Source organism: Hyperolius riggenbachi, chromosome 10, assembly GCF_040937935.1.
Source record: "Hyperolius riggenbachi isolate aHypRig1 chromosome 10, aHypRig1.pri, whole genome shotgun sequence".
Taxonomy (NCBI): Eukaryota; Metazoa; Chordata; class Amphibia; order Anura; family Hyperoliidae; genus Hyperolius; species Hyperolius riggenbachi.
In genome coordinates this window covers 53,007,280-53,020,025 of record NC_090655.1, presented here as the reverse complement: position 1 = coordinate 53,020,025, position 12,746 = coordinate 53,007,280, and the positions used below count along the sequence as shown (strand labels likewise).

The 12,746-nt window shown below is 46.2% G+C and overlaps 1 long non-coding RNA gene across 3 annotated transcripts in view; it reads right to left on the bottom strand.

Moving 5' to 3' along the window:
• Positions 1 to 2,060: 2,060 nt before the first annotated feature.
• The window catches only part of LOC137534048 (uncharacterized), a 47,599-nt gene continuing 36,913 nt past the window's right edge, over positions 2,061 to 12,746 (bottom strand). For all 3 annotated transcript variants that reach the window (XR_011024296.1, XR_011024294.1, XR_011024295.1), the window contains exons 4-5: positions 2,736 to 2,797; positions 2,061 to 2,111 (exon numbers count right to left, since the gene is read on the bottom strand). This is a non-coding gene — a long non-coding RNA (uncharacterized lncRNA). The remainder of the gene's footprint in view (positions 2,112 to 2,735; positions 2,798 to 12,746) is intronic.

Here is a 12,746-nt window from a genome sequence, read left to right as displayed (position 1 = left end):
ATACTAATCTGCAATGTATTAAATTCTGCTTTACCAATAACGAAAAATTTGGGAGGGTGAAGTAACAGCACATGTCAGTGGTATGGACTGAAGGTTCTTTCTCACCGAATCCAATGCATTCCATCACAATGGACAACATAATCGGACTCCAATGCGATGTAGTGGTATTTTTATGGTACGTTCACATCTAGTGCAGTGCAGCAAGTTCCACTGAAGTAATACAGAGCATGTTGTGCATTTACCCGACGCATTCTGCATTTACGGTGGCCGTGAAGCATGTTTTCATTGTATTGTATGCTTCACTGCATGGTCCCAACACACATCTATCGCAGATACTTTTTTGCCACTGTTGTGTCGGGACCCTATTACAATGTGCATAGTGTGGAAAGACCCAAAGAACCAACTCCCAGCATGCATTGTGGGGGTGAAAGGCATGCTAGGAGTTTCAGAATTCTGCAGCTGCATTCCCTCCTTGGGGAATATGGCTGATCCCGTATAGACAAGGGGGCCAGAGGAGCAGCACCCCTTAGGCAATTAAGGGCTGATTCACACAGGCGGTAAACGCGTTGGTTTCAGCAGGCCATAAAAGGTATCTACTGCCATTCTATTCAAATAAATGGAAGTGTTTTTTAAACAGTGGCAGCTTTTGGTGGTGTTGTCTCGTCTTGAACGCTACATGAAGCATCCAGCATTGGCTGCAGCCTTGTACTCTAATCTACACTCATTATTCCCCACCCACCACCTCCTACCCTCTGTGGCCTATTTGTGGGGTGATGGTTGTTGCAGCCACTTACCACCCCTCCTCCCATTCTGTTCAGTGGTTGGGAAAAGGGGGGGGGGGGGGAGGTCATGGCCCACAAAGTAAAGGGGTCACCGAGATGAATATGAGGGTGGGTTGCCTTTCTTAATCCCAGATGGAGTGATGGGGAAAAAAGCAATTTGAGAAAACCAGCTAAAACTAATCAGTCAGTTCATTGAAAACTGGAAACTAGTGTGTTTTAGTTATAGCTACCTGCTTATTCTTTATATTATCAGACACTTGGTGGCCCTCCTTGTGACCGGTCTCCCCTCTGTACTGCAGCTGTCCACCCCCCCCCCCTCCCCTCCCATTCACATATCTGACTGGTTCTAGTCATAGCAGGACGCATGCCCTGTCCACAACATGCACCCCCATGGATCATGTCCCCAAACAGCTTTGCACAGCAGCCATGGCTAAGTGCATCGTGAGCATGCATGATTCCGAGTCATTAGTAACCACGCATGCCCAGTATGTTCCCGGCAGTGGTTGCTATGCACGGCCATGTGGAGGAGGAGCACAAAAGAGAGACCGGCCACAAGAAAGGACCACACAGTGTGATAACCTAGCAGACCGTTTGCTGTTATTTTCATCACTCCCGCCTGAACACTTCCCTTGCCAGCCAATAAGAGTAGCAACCAGTGCTGTCCCCGTATGCGGGCTGCTGGGGTGTAGGAGGAGCTGAGCTGTGAGTGAAGAAGTTGAGTCCATTGAGAGACGTGCAGAGGGACAGCACAACCAGAATGACAAGAGAAAGAATGAAGAGGACGACGACTGCATAGAGCTCTCCAGCCAGCCTCCACCACTGCCTTCCAGACCAGTCCACCATCTCCCCACTCCATGCCCAAGAGAGTTAAAGGACACCCGAAGCGAAAATAAACGAATGAAAACAACTATTGTATCTATCTTCCTTCATATAAAAATGACTTAAGATATATTTTACAGTTTTATTTATGTTTAAATTTATTTTTTAAATTTGACTGTTATGTTTTTTCTTCAATGACACATTCATTGAAGTATGCCAAAGCTAAAATCTATGAGCTATTGACCCTTTGTATCTCTTTCCTGCTCTCAGAAGCCATTTTCTGCTAGGAAGGGGTTTTATAGTTGGAATTTCCTATCAGTGAGGGTCATACTGTAGTCACTTCCTGTCTGAGTCAGGACTGAGTCAGTCACTTACATACCTGATATTTAACTCTTTCAGGCAGAGAATGAAAAAAAAAGGAATGCAGCATAGTTATTTGTATGATAGGCACTGTACATACCCATGTCTGTCTCATGTCACACGTCACTTCGAGTATCCTTTAAGGCAGTGCTGAAATATAATGCAAAATATATAAAAATATATACAAAATACTGACACATTGGGCACAATTGTCACATTCTTCACTTAGGGGTGTGCTCAACTTTTGTTGCCAGTGGTTTGGACATGAATGGCTGCGTGTTGAGTTATTTTGATGGAACGGCATATTTACACCATTATACATGCTGTACACTGACTACATTAAATCAAAGTGCCATATCTTCAGTATCGTCCCATAAAAAGATTTCAAAAAATATTTTATAAAAAAAAAAGGAGGGTGTTCTCAGTTTTGTTATAAAGATGTCAGAATACTCAGAGTTATAAAGATGTTCGTATTCCTTCATTAACCAGTATGTAATCTGGACAAACGAAGAGGTGCACAATGTAATTGTATGTAACAATAACAATAATATTTATATAGCGCTTTTCTCCCTGGGGACTCAAAGCGCTGTGACCCTGCATTATGCAGTCTCAAAGGCTCGGGAAAAGAGGTGAGTTTTTAGCCTTTTTTTAAAGCTGTCCAGAGAAGGAGCCTCTCGTACTGATTGTGGAAGTGAGTTCCATAGAGTAGGGGCTGCATAGAAAAAGGCCCGAGCACCAAATGTTAAGTGTAGAGGCTTGGTAGATAATACTAACCCCAGTTCTGCAATCTTCTTCCAGATACCTGGCTCCATTTTTGGCTTTGGAGCATTGTAGACCTGAGGACACAACACAGACATTGAAATAAGCAGAGCTTACAATGTGACATGAAAAAAATACCACAAATGTAAAAAAAAAATAAAGTTTCCAATGGTTGTCAGAAGGTGGGTACCCTCTTATAGCCCCTTTCCACTGTGAACATTTTTCGATTAATAAATATGCTGTAAATCTGATCACGATTCGCAGTGATTTCTAAGTGCAATTTCCTGTATGTTGCCACGTGATTTTTCATACAACCGTCACTATGTATGGCTAAAGATGGCCCGAACGGTTCGCCGGCGAATGGTTCCAGGCGAACTTTCGGTGGTTCGCCCCCATAGTGCACCACTAGGGTCAACTTTGACCCTCTACATCACAGTCAGCAGGCACATTGTAGCCACTCCCTTGTGGAGTGGCACGATTTGTGGACATTCAGCGGTGAAACAACTTGCCGGTGAGATGCTCGATACGTGATAGCCTGACTCGCTGGAATTCGACCCTGGTCATGCTTTCTTGCCAGCTAGAACAGGAGAAAGCCGTCACCCAGTACCTGTACAATTACAGTAAAAGTACACAATCTGGGGAGATGGGGATGTTCTGGCCCAACAATTGGACACTGATGCAAAATGCATGCAGGCTCATGCGGCCGTTTGAGGAGGTGACCAACCTGGTGAGTCACAGTGAAGGCACCATCAGCGACTTGATCCCGTACGCTTACTTCCTGGAACGTGCCATGCGTAGGGTGGTGGATAAAGCTGTGGTGGAGCGTGAACAGGAACAGTTATGGGAGGAGCAGTTGTGGGAGCAATTTTCATCAAAACAAGATATTTCCTCAACGCCTGCGGCAGCACAGGGGGTTGAGGAGGAAGAGTCGTGTGGGGAAGAGGAGTCAGACTCGGATGATGAGGAAGGTGTTTCTTTGGAGGAGGAGGTGTCGGCAAAAGAACAACCGCAGCAGTAGTCGCAGGGGGCTTGTGCTGCTCGACGTTCCCGTGGTATTGTTCGTGGCTGGGGGGAGGAGGAGGACTTTATATAAGTCCAAAGGTGTTAGCGCTTCTACGGTATCCCAGGGTGACGTTTCACACAACTCTCTCTCCTCTGTCCCTCTGCAAGGTTCCAGGAGGAGGAGGACTTACCTGATGTCACTGAGGAAGAGCAAGAGGAGATGGATAGTACGTCTGGATCCAACTTTGTGCAGATGGTGTCTTTCATGCTGTCCAGCCTATTGATGGACCCCCGTATAAAAAAACCTCAGGGGGAATGAGCTGTACTGGGTGGCCACACTACTAGACCCTCGGTATAGGCACAAAGCGGCGGACATGTTACCAACTCACCTGAAGGCAGAAAGGATGCAGCACATGCAGAACAAGCTGGCAACTATGCTTTACAATGCGTTTAAGGGTGATGTCACAGCACAACACAATAAAGGTACCACTGCCAGTAATCCTCCTCCCATGTCCACGCAGGCAAGGACAGGGCGCTCCAGCGATCTCATGGTGATGTTGGACATGCGGACATTCTTTACTCCAACGCCTCGCCTTAGCCCTTCCGGATCCACCCTCCACCAACGCCTGGACTAGCAGGTAGTCGACTACCTGGTCTTAAGTGTGGATGTAGACACTGTGAGCAGCGGAGAACCCTTGGACTACTGGGTGCACAGACTCGACCTGTGGCCAGAGCTGTCCCAATTTGCCATCCAACTTCTGTCTTGCCCTGCCTCAAGCATCCTGTCAGAAAGGACCTTCAGGTGGAGGCATTGTCACTGAGAAGAGAAGTCACCTAAGTCACAAAAGTGTTCAGTACCTCACCTTTATCAAAATGAATGAGGCATGGATGCCGGAGGGCTACTGTCCACCCAAAGACTAAGTCAGTCCCCACTCACAGCATCTCTGCCTGCACGCCGTGTGACTGCCTGCCCCAAGACTAAGTCACTCCCCACACAGCACCTCTGCCCACAGGCCGCTTGACTGCCTTCTCCGCCACCACCAACAGTGTCCAGGACTCCAGGCGGATTCCTGAATTTTTAAGGCTGCTGCTAGCAGCGGCAGCTAGAATACTTTTTCTGGTGCGTGTACATGCCTGCCTAATTTTTCTGGCTGCACTGCAGCTGCAACAACAAAACAAAAGGCATGAACATGTGCCCATTTCCCTTCGTGATCATTACCTTGCCGCAGTGAAGGGGCTTGCATATCACAATGAAGCAATGACCGCCAGCTATAGGAGTGTCTCGAGGGGTGGCACACAAACGATAATAAGGTCGTTGATACATTGTGGACAGACCAAATTTGATCAGCTGGACAGTCACTGTTCTGTCATTCCAGCTACCTCAGCCCGGCGACCATATGGGCTGGAAAGCCGTCATCACCTGCACTCTCGTCATGGTGCGCACCAGTCCAGCACGGCCGTCACTACACAAACAGCTGTTTGCAGTCAGTGCATACCTTTCACTTGAATGGATGGCAGACTTGCCCTCCATAACAGATTCTCGTTAAAGGTAGTACAGTCTATCAGTTTCATACAGCAGGGCCTCGGAAGTCATCCTGTATTGTTATTTTTGGTCACTACCTCGGGACTTGCATGCCATGGCAGTGCTAGGAATGGTCTGCTGGACTTCACCTACTAGGTTTGAGCAACAGTTCAGAGAGCAGGTATCCCTGGTCGCAATCCCCAGATATTCATTTGAATGTTAATAGAATCAAGCACAATTCATGATGCAAAAACAATGATGCTTTGTGCCTTAAACTGATACTTTAATTCTTCAGACAATTCCCAACGCAATAATTCCAGCAGTGTCCACACTATTCCAGCAGAGTGTCCAGATCACAACTCAATCGCAGTTGTTGAATCAGTTAGAACTCTTGAGTATGGAATATGCCACCATGAAGCGTGTACAAATGCAAGCGATGCAGCATATGTAAGCACAAGGCATTGCGGCCCAGAGACAAACAGAGCTATTGTTGTAAAGCAGAAGTCTCTCACCCATCCGCAGTGAGCACTGGGTGGATGAAACACGGTGGACCTCCGTATGCAGCTACACGCTGATTCAGGTGGCATGGACGTCATTGTCACATGGTACCCGGAAGGAAACGCCTCTGTATAGGTAGCCAGGATTAGATGCTTCTGTATAGATAGTTAGCAATAGGTACCTCAGTATATATAGTCAGGATTAGATGCCTCTGTATAGATCAGGCATGGGCAAACTTGGCCCTCCAGCTGTTAAGGAACTACAAGTCCCACAATGCATTTGCCTTTATGAGTCATGACTGTGGCTGTCACACTTCTGCAATGCATTGTGGGATTTGAAGTTCCCTTAACAGCTGGAGGGCCAAGTTTGCCCATGCCTGGTATCAGAGGCGTTACTAGGGTTGGTGGCACCCGGTGCGAAAACTTGTGGTGTCCAGATCACAACTCAATCGCAGTTGTTGAATCAGTTAGAACTGAGTATGCAATATGTCACCATGAAGCGTGTACAAAAGCAAGCGATGCAGCATGTTTAAGCACAAGACATTGCGGCCCAGAGACAAATGAAGCAACGGTTGTAAAGCAGAAGTCGCTCACCCATCCGCTGGACAACCGCTCTGTATAGATAGTCTGTATTAGATGCCTCTGTATCGGTAGCCAGGATTAGATGGCTCTGTATAGGTAGCAAGGATTAGATGCCTCTGTATAGGGAGCTAGGATTAGATGCCTCTGTATAGGTAGCCAGGATTAGATGCCTCTGTATAGATAGTCAGGATTAGGTGCCTCTGTATAGGTAGCCAGGATTAGATGCCTCTGTATAGATAGTCAGGATTAGATGTTTCTGTATAGATAGTCAGGATTAGATGTTTCTGTATAGGTAGCCAGGATTAGATGCCTCTGTATAGATAGTCAGGATTAGATGCCTCTGTATAGGTAGCCAGGATTAGATGCCTCTGTATAGTCAGGATTAGATGCCTCTATATAGGGAGCTAGAATTAGATGCCTCTGTATAGGTAGTCCGGATTAGATGCCTCTGTATAGGGATCTAGGATTAGATGCCTCTGTATAGATAGTCAGGATTAAGTGCCTCTGTATAGGTAGCCAGGATTAAATGCCTCTGTATAGGTAGCCAGGATTAGATGCCTCTGTATAGGTAGCCAGGATTAGATGCCACTGTATAGATAGTCAGGATTAGATGCTTCTGTATAGGTAGTCAGGATTAGATGCCTCTGTATAGGTAGCCAGGATTAGATGCCACTGTATAGATAGTCAGGATTAGATGCCTCTGTATAGGTAGTCAGGATTAGATGCCTTTGTATAGATAGTCCGGATTAGATGTCTCTGTATAGGTAGCCAGGATTAGATGCCTCTGTATAATCAGGATTAGATGCCTCTGTATAGTCAGGATTAGATGCCTCTCTATATATAGTCAGGATTAGATGCCTCTCTATATATAGTCAGGATTAGATGCCTCTGTATAGATCAGGCATGGGCAAACTTGGCCTTCCAGCTGTTAAGGAACTACAAGTCCCACAATGCATTTGCCTTTATGAGTCATGACTGTGGCTGTCACACTTCTGCAATGCATTGTGGGATTTGAAGTTCCCTTAAAGAGACTCTGTAACATGAAAAACATCCCCTGGGGGGTACTCACCTCGGGTGGGGGAAGCCTCGGGATCCTAATGAGGCTTCCCACGCCGTCCTCTGTCCCACGGGGGTCTCGCCGCAGCCCTCCGAACAGCCGGCGACTGTGCCGACTGTCAGTTCAATATTTACCTTTGCTGGCTCCAGCGGGGGCGCTGTGGCGACTTTCAGCACGGAAATAGACGGAAATACCCGATCTCCGTCGGGTCCGCTCTACTGCGCAGGCGCCGGAAACTTGCGCCTGCGCAGTAGAGCAGACCCGACGGCGATCGGGTATTTCCGCCTACTTCGGCGCCGACAGCCATCAGACCGCCTGCGCAGGAGCCAGGAAGGTAAATATTGCGTCACCGCTGTACGGAGGGCTACAGCGAGACCCCCGAGGGACGCAGGACGGCGTGGGAAGCCTCATTAGGATCCTGAGGCTTCCCCCACCCGAGGTGAGTACCCCCCAGGGGCCGTTTTGTCGTTACAGTTCCTCTTTAACAGCTGGAGGGCCAAGTTTGCCCATGCCTGGTATCAGAGGCGTTACTAGGGTTGGTGGCACCCGGTGCGAAAACTTGTGGTGTCCAGATCACAACTCAATCGCAGTTGTTGAATCAGTTAGAACTGAGTATGGAATATGCCACCATGAAGCGTGTACAAAAGCAAGCGATGCAGCATGTGTAAGCACAAGACACTGCGGCCCAGAGACAAACGAAACTACCGTTGTAAAGCAGAAGTCGCTCACCCATCCGCTGGACAACCGCTCTGTATAGATAGTCTGGATTAGATGCCTCTGTATCGGTAGCCAGGATTAGATGGCTCTGTATAGGGAGCTAGGATTAGATGCCTCTGTATAGATAGTCAGGATTAGGTGCCTCTGTATAGGTAGCCAGGATTAGATGCCTCTGTATAGATAGTCAGGATTAGATGCCTCTGTATAGATAGTCAGGATTAGATGCTTCTGTATAGGTAGCCAGGATTAGATGCCTCTGTATAGATAGTCAGGATTAGATGCCTCTGTATAGGTAGCCAGGATTAGATGCCTCTGTACAGATAGTCCAGATTAGATGTCTCTGTATAGGTAGCCAAAATTAGATGCCTCTGTATAGTCAGGATTAGATGCCTCTGTATAGGGAGCTAGGATTATATGGCTCTGTATAGGGAGTCCGGATTAGATGCCTCTGTATAGGGAGCTAGGATTAGATGCCTCTGTATAGATAGTCAGGATTAGGTGCCTCTGTATAGGTAGCCAGGATTAAATGCCTCTGTATAGGTAGCCAGGATTAGATGCCTCTGTATAGGTAGCCAGGATTAGATGCCTCTGTATAGGTAGCCAGGATTAGATGCCACTGTATAGATAGTCAGGATTATATGCTTCTGTATAGGTAGTCAGGATTAGATGCCTCTGTATAGGTAGTCAGGATTAGATGCCTCTGTATAGATAGTCCGGATTAGATGTCTCTGTATAGGTAGCCAGGATTAGATGCCTCTGTATAGTCAGGATTAGATGCCTCTGTATAGATAGTCAGGATTAGATGCCTCTGTATAGTTAGTCCGGATTAGATGCCTCTGTATAGATAGTCCGGATTAGATGCCTCTGTATAGATAGTCCGGATTAGATGCCTCTGTATAGATAGTCTGGATTAGATGCCTCTGTATAGGTAGCCAGGATTAGATGGCTCTGTATAGTTAGTCAGGATTAGATTCATCTTTATAGGTAGCCAGGATTAGATGCCTCTGTACAGATAGCCCAGATTAGATGCCTCTGCACAGGTAGCCAGGATTAGATGCTTCTGTATAGATAGTTAGCAATAGGTACCTCAGTATATATAGTCAGGATTAGATGCCTCTGTATAGATCAGGCATGGGCAAACTTGGCCCTCCAGCTGTTAAGGAACTACAAGTCCCACAATGCATTTGCCTTTATGAGTCATGACTGTGGCTGTCACACTTCTGCAATGCATTGTGGGATTTGAAGTTCCCTTAACAGCTGGAGGGCCAAGTTTGCCCATGCCTGGTATCAGAGGCGTTACTAGGGTTGGTGGCACCCGGTGCGAAAACTTGTGGTGTCCAGATCACAACTCAATCGCAGTTGTTGAATCAGTTAGAACTGAGTATGGAATATGCCACCATGAAGCGTGTACAAAAGCAAGCGATGTAGCATGTGTAAGCACAAGACATTGCGGCCCAGAGACAAATGAAGCTACCGTTGTAAAGCAGAAGTCGCTCACCCATCCGCTGGACAACCGCTCTGTATAGATAGTCCTCTGCCTCTGTATAGATAGTCTGGATTAGATGCCTCTGTATAGGTAGCCAGGATTAGATGGCTCTGTATAGGTAGTCAGGATTAGATGCCTCTGTATAGGTAGCAAGGATTAGATGCCTCTGTATAGGGAGCTAGGATTAGATGCCTCTGTATAGGGAGCTAGTATTAGATGCCTCTGTATTTATAGTCAGGATTAGGTGCCTCTGTATAGGTAGCCAGGATTAGATGCCTCTGTATAGGTAGCCAGGATTAGATGCCTCTGTATAGGGAGCTAGGATTATATGCCTCTGTATAGGTAGCCAGGATTAGATGCCTCTGTATAGATAGTCAGGATTAGATGCTTCTGTGTAGATAGTCAGGATTAGATGCCTCTGTACAGATAGTCCGGATTAGATGTCTCTGAATAGGTAGCCGAGATTAGATGCCTCTGTATAGTCAGGATTAGATGCCTCTGTATAGGGAGTCCGGATTAGATGCCTCTGTATAGGGAGCTAGGATTATATGCCTCTGTATAGATAGTCAGGATTAGATGCCTCTGTATATATAGTCAGGATTAGGTGCCTCTGTATAGATAGTCCGGATTAGATGCCTCTGTATAGGTAGCCAGGATTAGATGCCTCTGTATCGGTAGCCAGGATTAGATGCCTCTGTATAGGTAGCCAGGATTAGATGCCTCTGTATAGGTAGCCAGGATTAGATGCCTCTGTATAGGTAGCCAGGATTAGATGCCTCTGTATAGGTAGCCAGGATTAGATGGCTCTGTATAGGTAGCCAGGATTAGATGGCTCTGTATAGGTAGCCAGGATTAGATGGCTCTGTATAGGTAGCAAGGATTAGATGGCTCTGTATAGATAGTCAGGATTAGATGGCTCTGTATAGGTAGCAAGGATTAGATGGCTCTGTATAGATAGTCAGGATTAGATGGCTCTGTATAGGTAGCAAGGATTAGATGCCTCTGTATAGATAGTCAGGATTAGATGGCTCTGTATAGGTAGCAAGGATTAGATGCCTCTTTATAAGTAGCCAGGATTAGATGCTTCTGTACAAATAGCCCAGATTAGATGCCTCTGTATAGGTAGCTAGTAATAGATGCTTCTGTATAGGTAATTGAAAAAGGTAAGGGGAAAAAATAACACTCTAATGAGCGTGTATGTCCACCACTGTGTTGTCACTTTATTACTGCATTAGAAAAAGTTAAAGTGCATAGTCAGACGAACATCTAGTAAAATATCTGACAGATTTGTCAAAATATTAAAAACAATATGGTCGGCCCATGCTGTAATGCCATTCACACACCATCTACAACTACCTGCCAGGAATGGTCCGCTGGACTACACCTACTAGCTATGAGCAACAGTTCAGAGAACAGGTATCCCTGGTTGCAATTCCCAGATATTAATTTGGTAATAGCATCAAGCACAATTCATAATGGAAAAGCAATGATGCTTGGCGCCTTAAACTGATGCGCTCATTCCTCAAACAATTGCCATTGCAATAATTCCAGCAGTGTCCACACTATTCCAGCAGAGTGTCCAGATCACAACTCAATCGCAGTTGTTGAATCAGTTAGAACTCTTGAGTATGGAATATGCCACCATGAAGCGTGTACAAAAGCAAGCGATGCAGCATGTATAAACACAAGACATTGTGGTCCAGAGACAAAGCTACCGTTGTACAGCAGAAGTCTCTCACCCATCCGCTGGACAACCACTTCCTATCTGGTCTCAAGATGCTGCTAAATCCATAACACAGGGCTTAAGCTCAGAGCCGTATAGATAGTCTGGATTAGATGGCTCTGTATAGGTAGTCAGGATTTGATGCCTCTGTATAGGTAGTCAGGATTAGATGCCTCTGTATAGAAAGTCAGGATTAGATGCCTCTGTATAGGTAGTCAGGATTAGATGCTTCTGTATAGATAGTCAGGATTAGATGCCTCCGTATAGATAGTCAGGATTAGATGCCTCTGTATAGGTAGTCAGGATTAGATGCCTCTGTATAGATAGTCCGGATTAGATGCCTCTGTATAGATAGTCAGGATTAGATGCCTCCGTATAGATAGTCAGGATTAGATGCCTCTGTATAGATAGTCAGGATTAGATGCCTCTGTATAGATAGTCAGGATTAGATGCCTCTGTATAGATCAGGGGTGTCAAACTCAAATAGACAGAGGGCGGAAATTTAGAACTTAGACCAGGTCGAGGGCCAACAGTCATATTTACCCCCCCCCCCCCCCCCTTCCTTTCCCATTTGGAATGATCGCACAGACCTGACAGTGTACCGCATGTTATAGCTATGGTGAGACAATAAGAAAAAAAAAACACCCTCAGTATAGGTAGGTAGACAGGTACAGCTGGAGTGTATAGGAAGCCAGGTATAGGTGCCCCCAGTATAGTTTATTCAGGCATAGGTGCCCCATGTATAGGTTAGCCAGGTAAGTACTCCCAGTTCAGGTAGACATAGGTGCATCCAGTATAGGTTAGCTAGGTAGGTGCAACCCCTATAGGTTAGTAAGGCATAGGTGCCCCCAGTATAGGTTAGCTAAGTAGGTGCCCCCAGTATGGGTTAGTCAGGTAGGTGGCCCAGTATAGGTAGACCAGCATAGGTGCACCCAGTATAGGTTAGTCACGCATAGGTGCACCCAGTATAGGATAGCTAGGTAGTTGTCCCCAATACAGATTAGCTAGGTAGGTAGGTACCTCCAGTATAGATTAGCTAGGTAGGTTTCCCCAGTATAGATTAGCTAGGTAGGTGCGTCCAGTATAGATTAGCTAGGTAGGTTTCCCCAGCATAGGTTAGCTAGGTAGCTGACCCAGTATAGATTAGATAGGTAGCTGTCCTCTGTATAGATTAGATAGGTAGCTGACCTCTGTATAGGTTAGATAGGTAGCTGTCCTCAGTATAGGTTAGATAGGTAGCTGTCCCCAGTATAAATTAGCTAGGTAGCTGCCCCCCAGTATAGATTAGATAGGCAGCTGTCCCCTGTATAGATTAGATAGGCAGCTCTCCCCTTTATAGATTAGATAGGTAGCTGTCCCCTGTATAGATTAGATATGCAGCTGTCCCCAGTATAGATTAGATAGGTAGCTGTCCCCTGTATAGATTAGATAGGTAGCTGT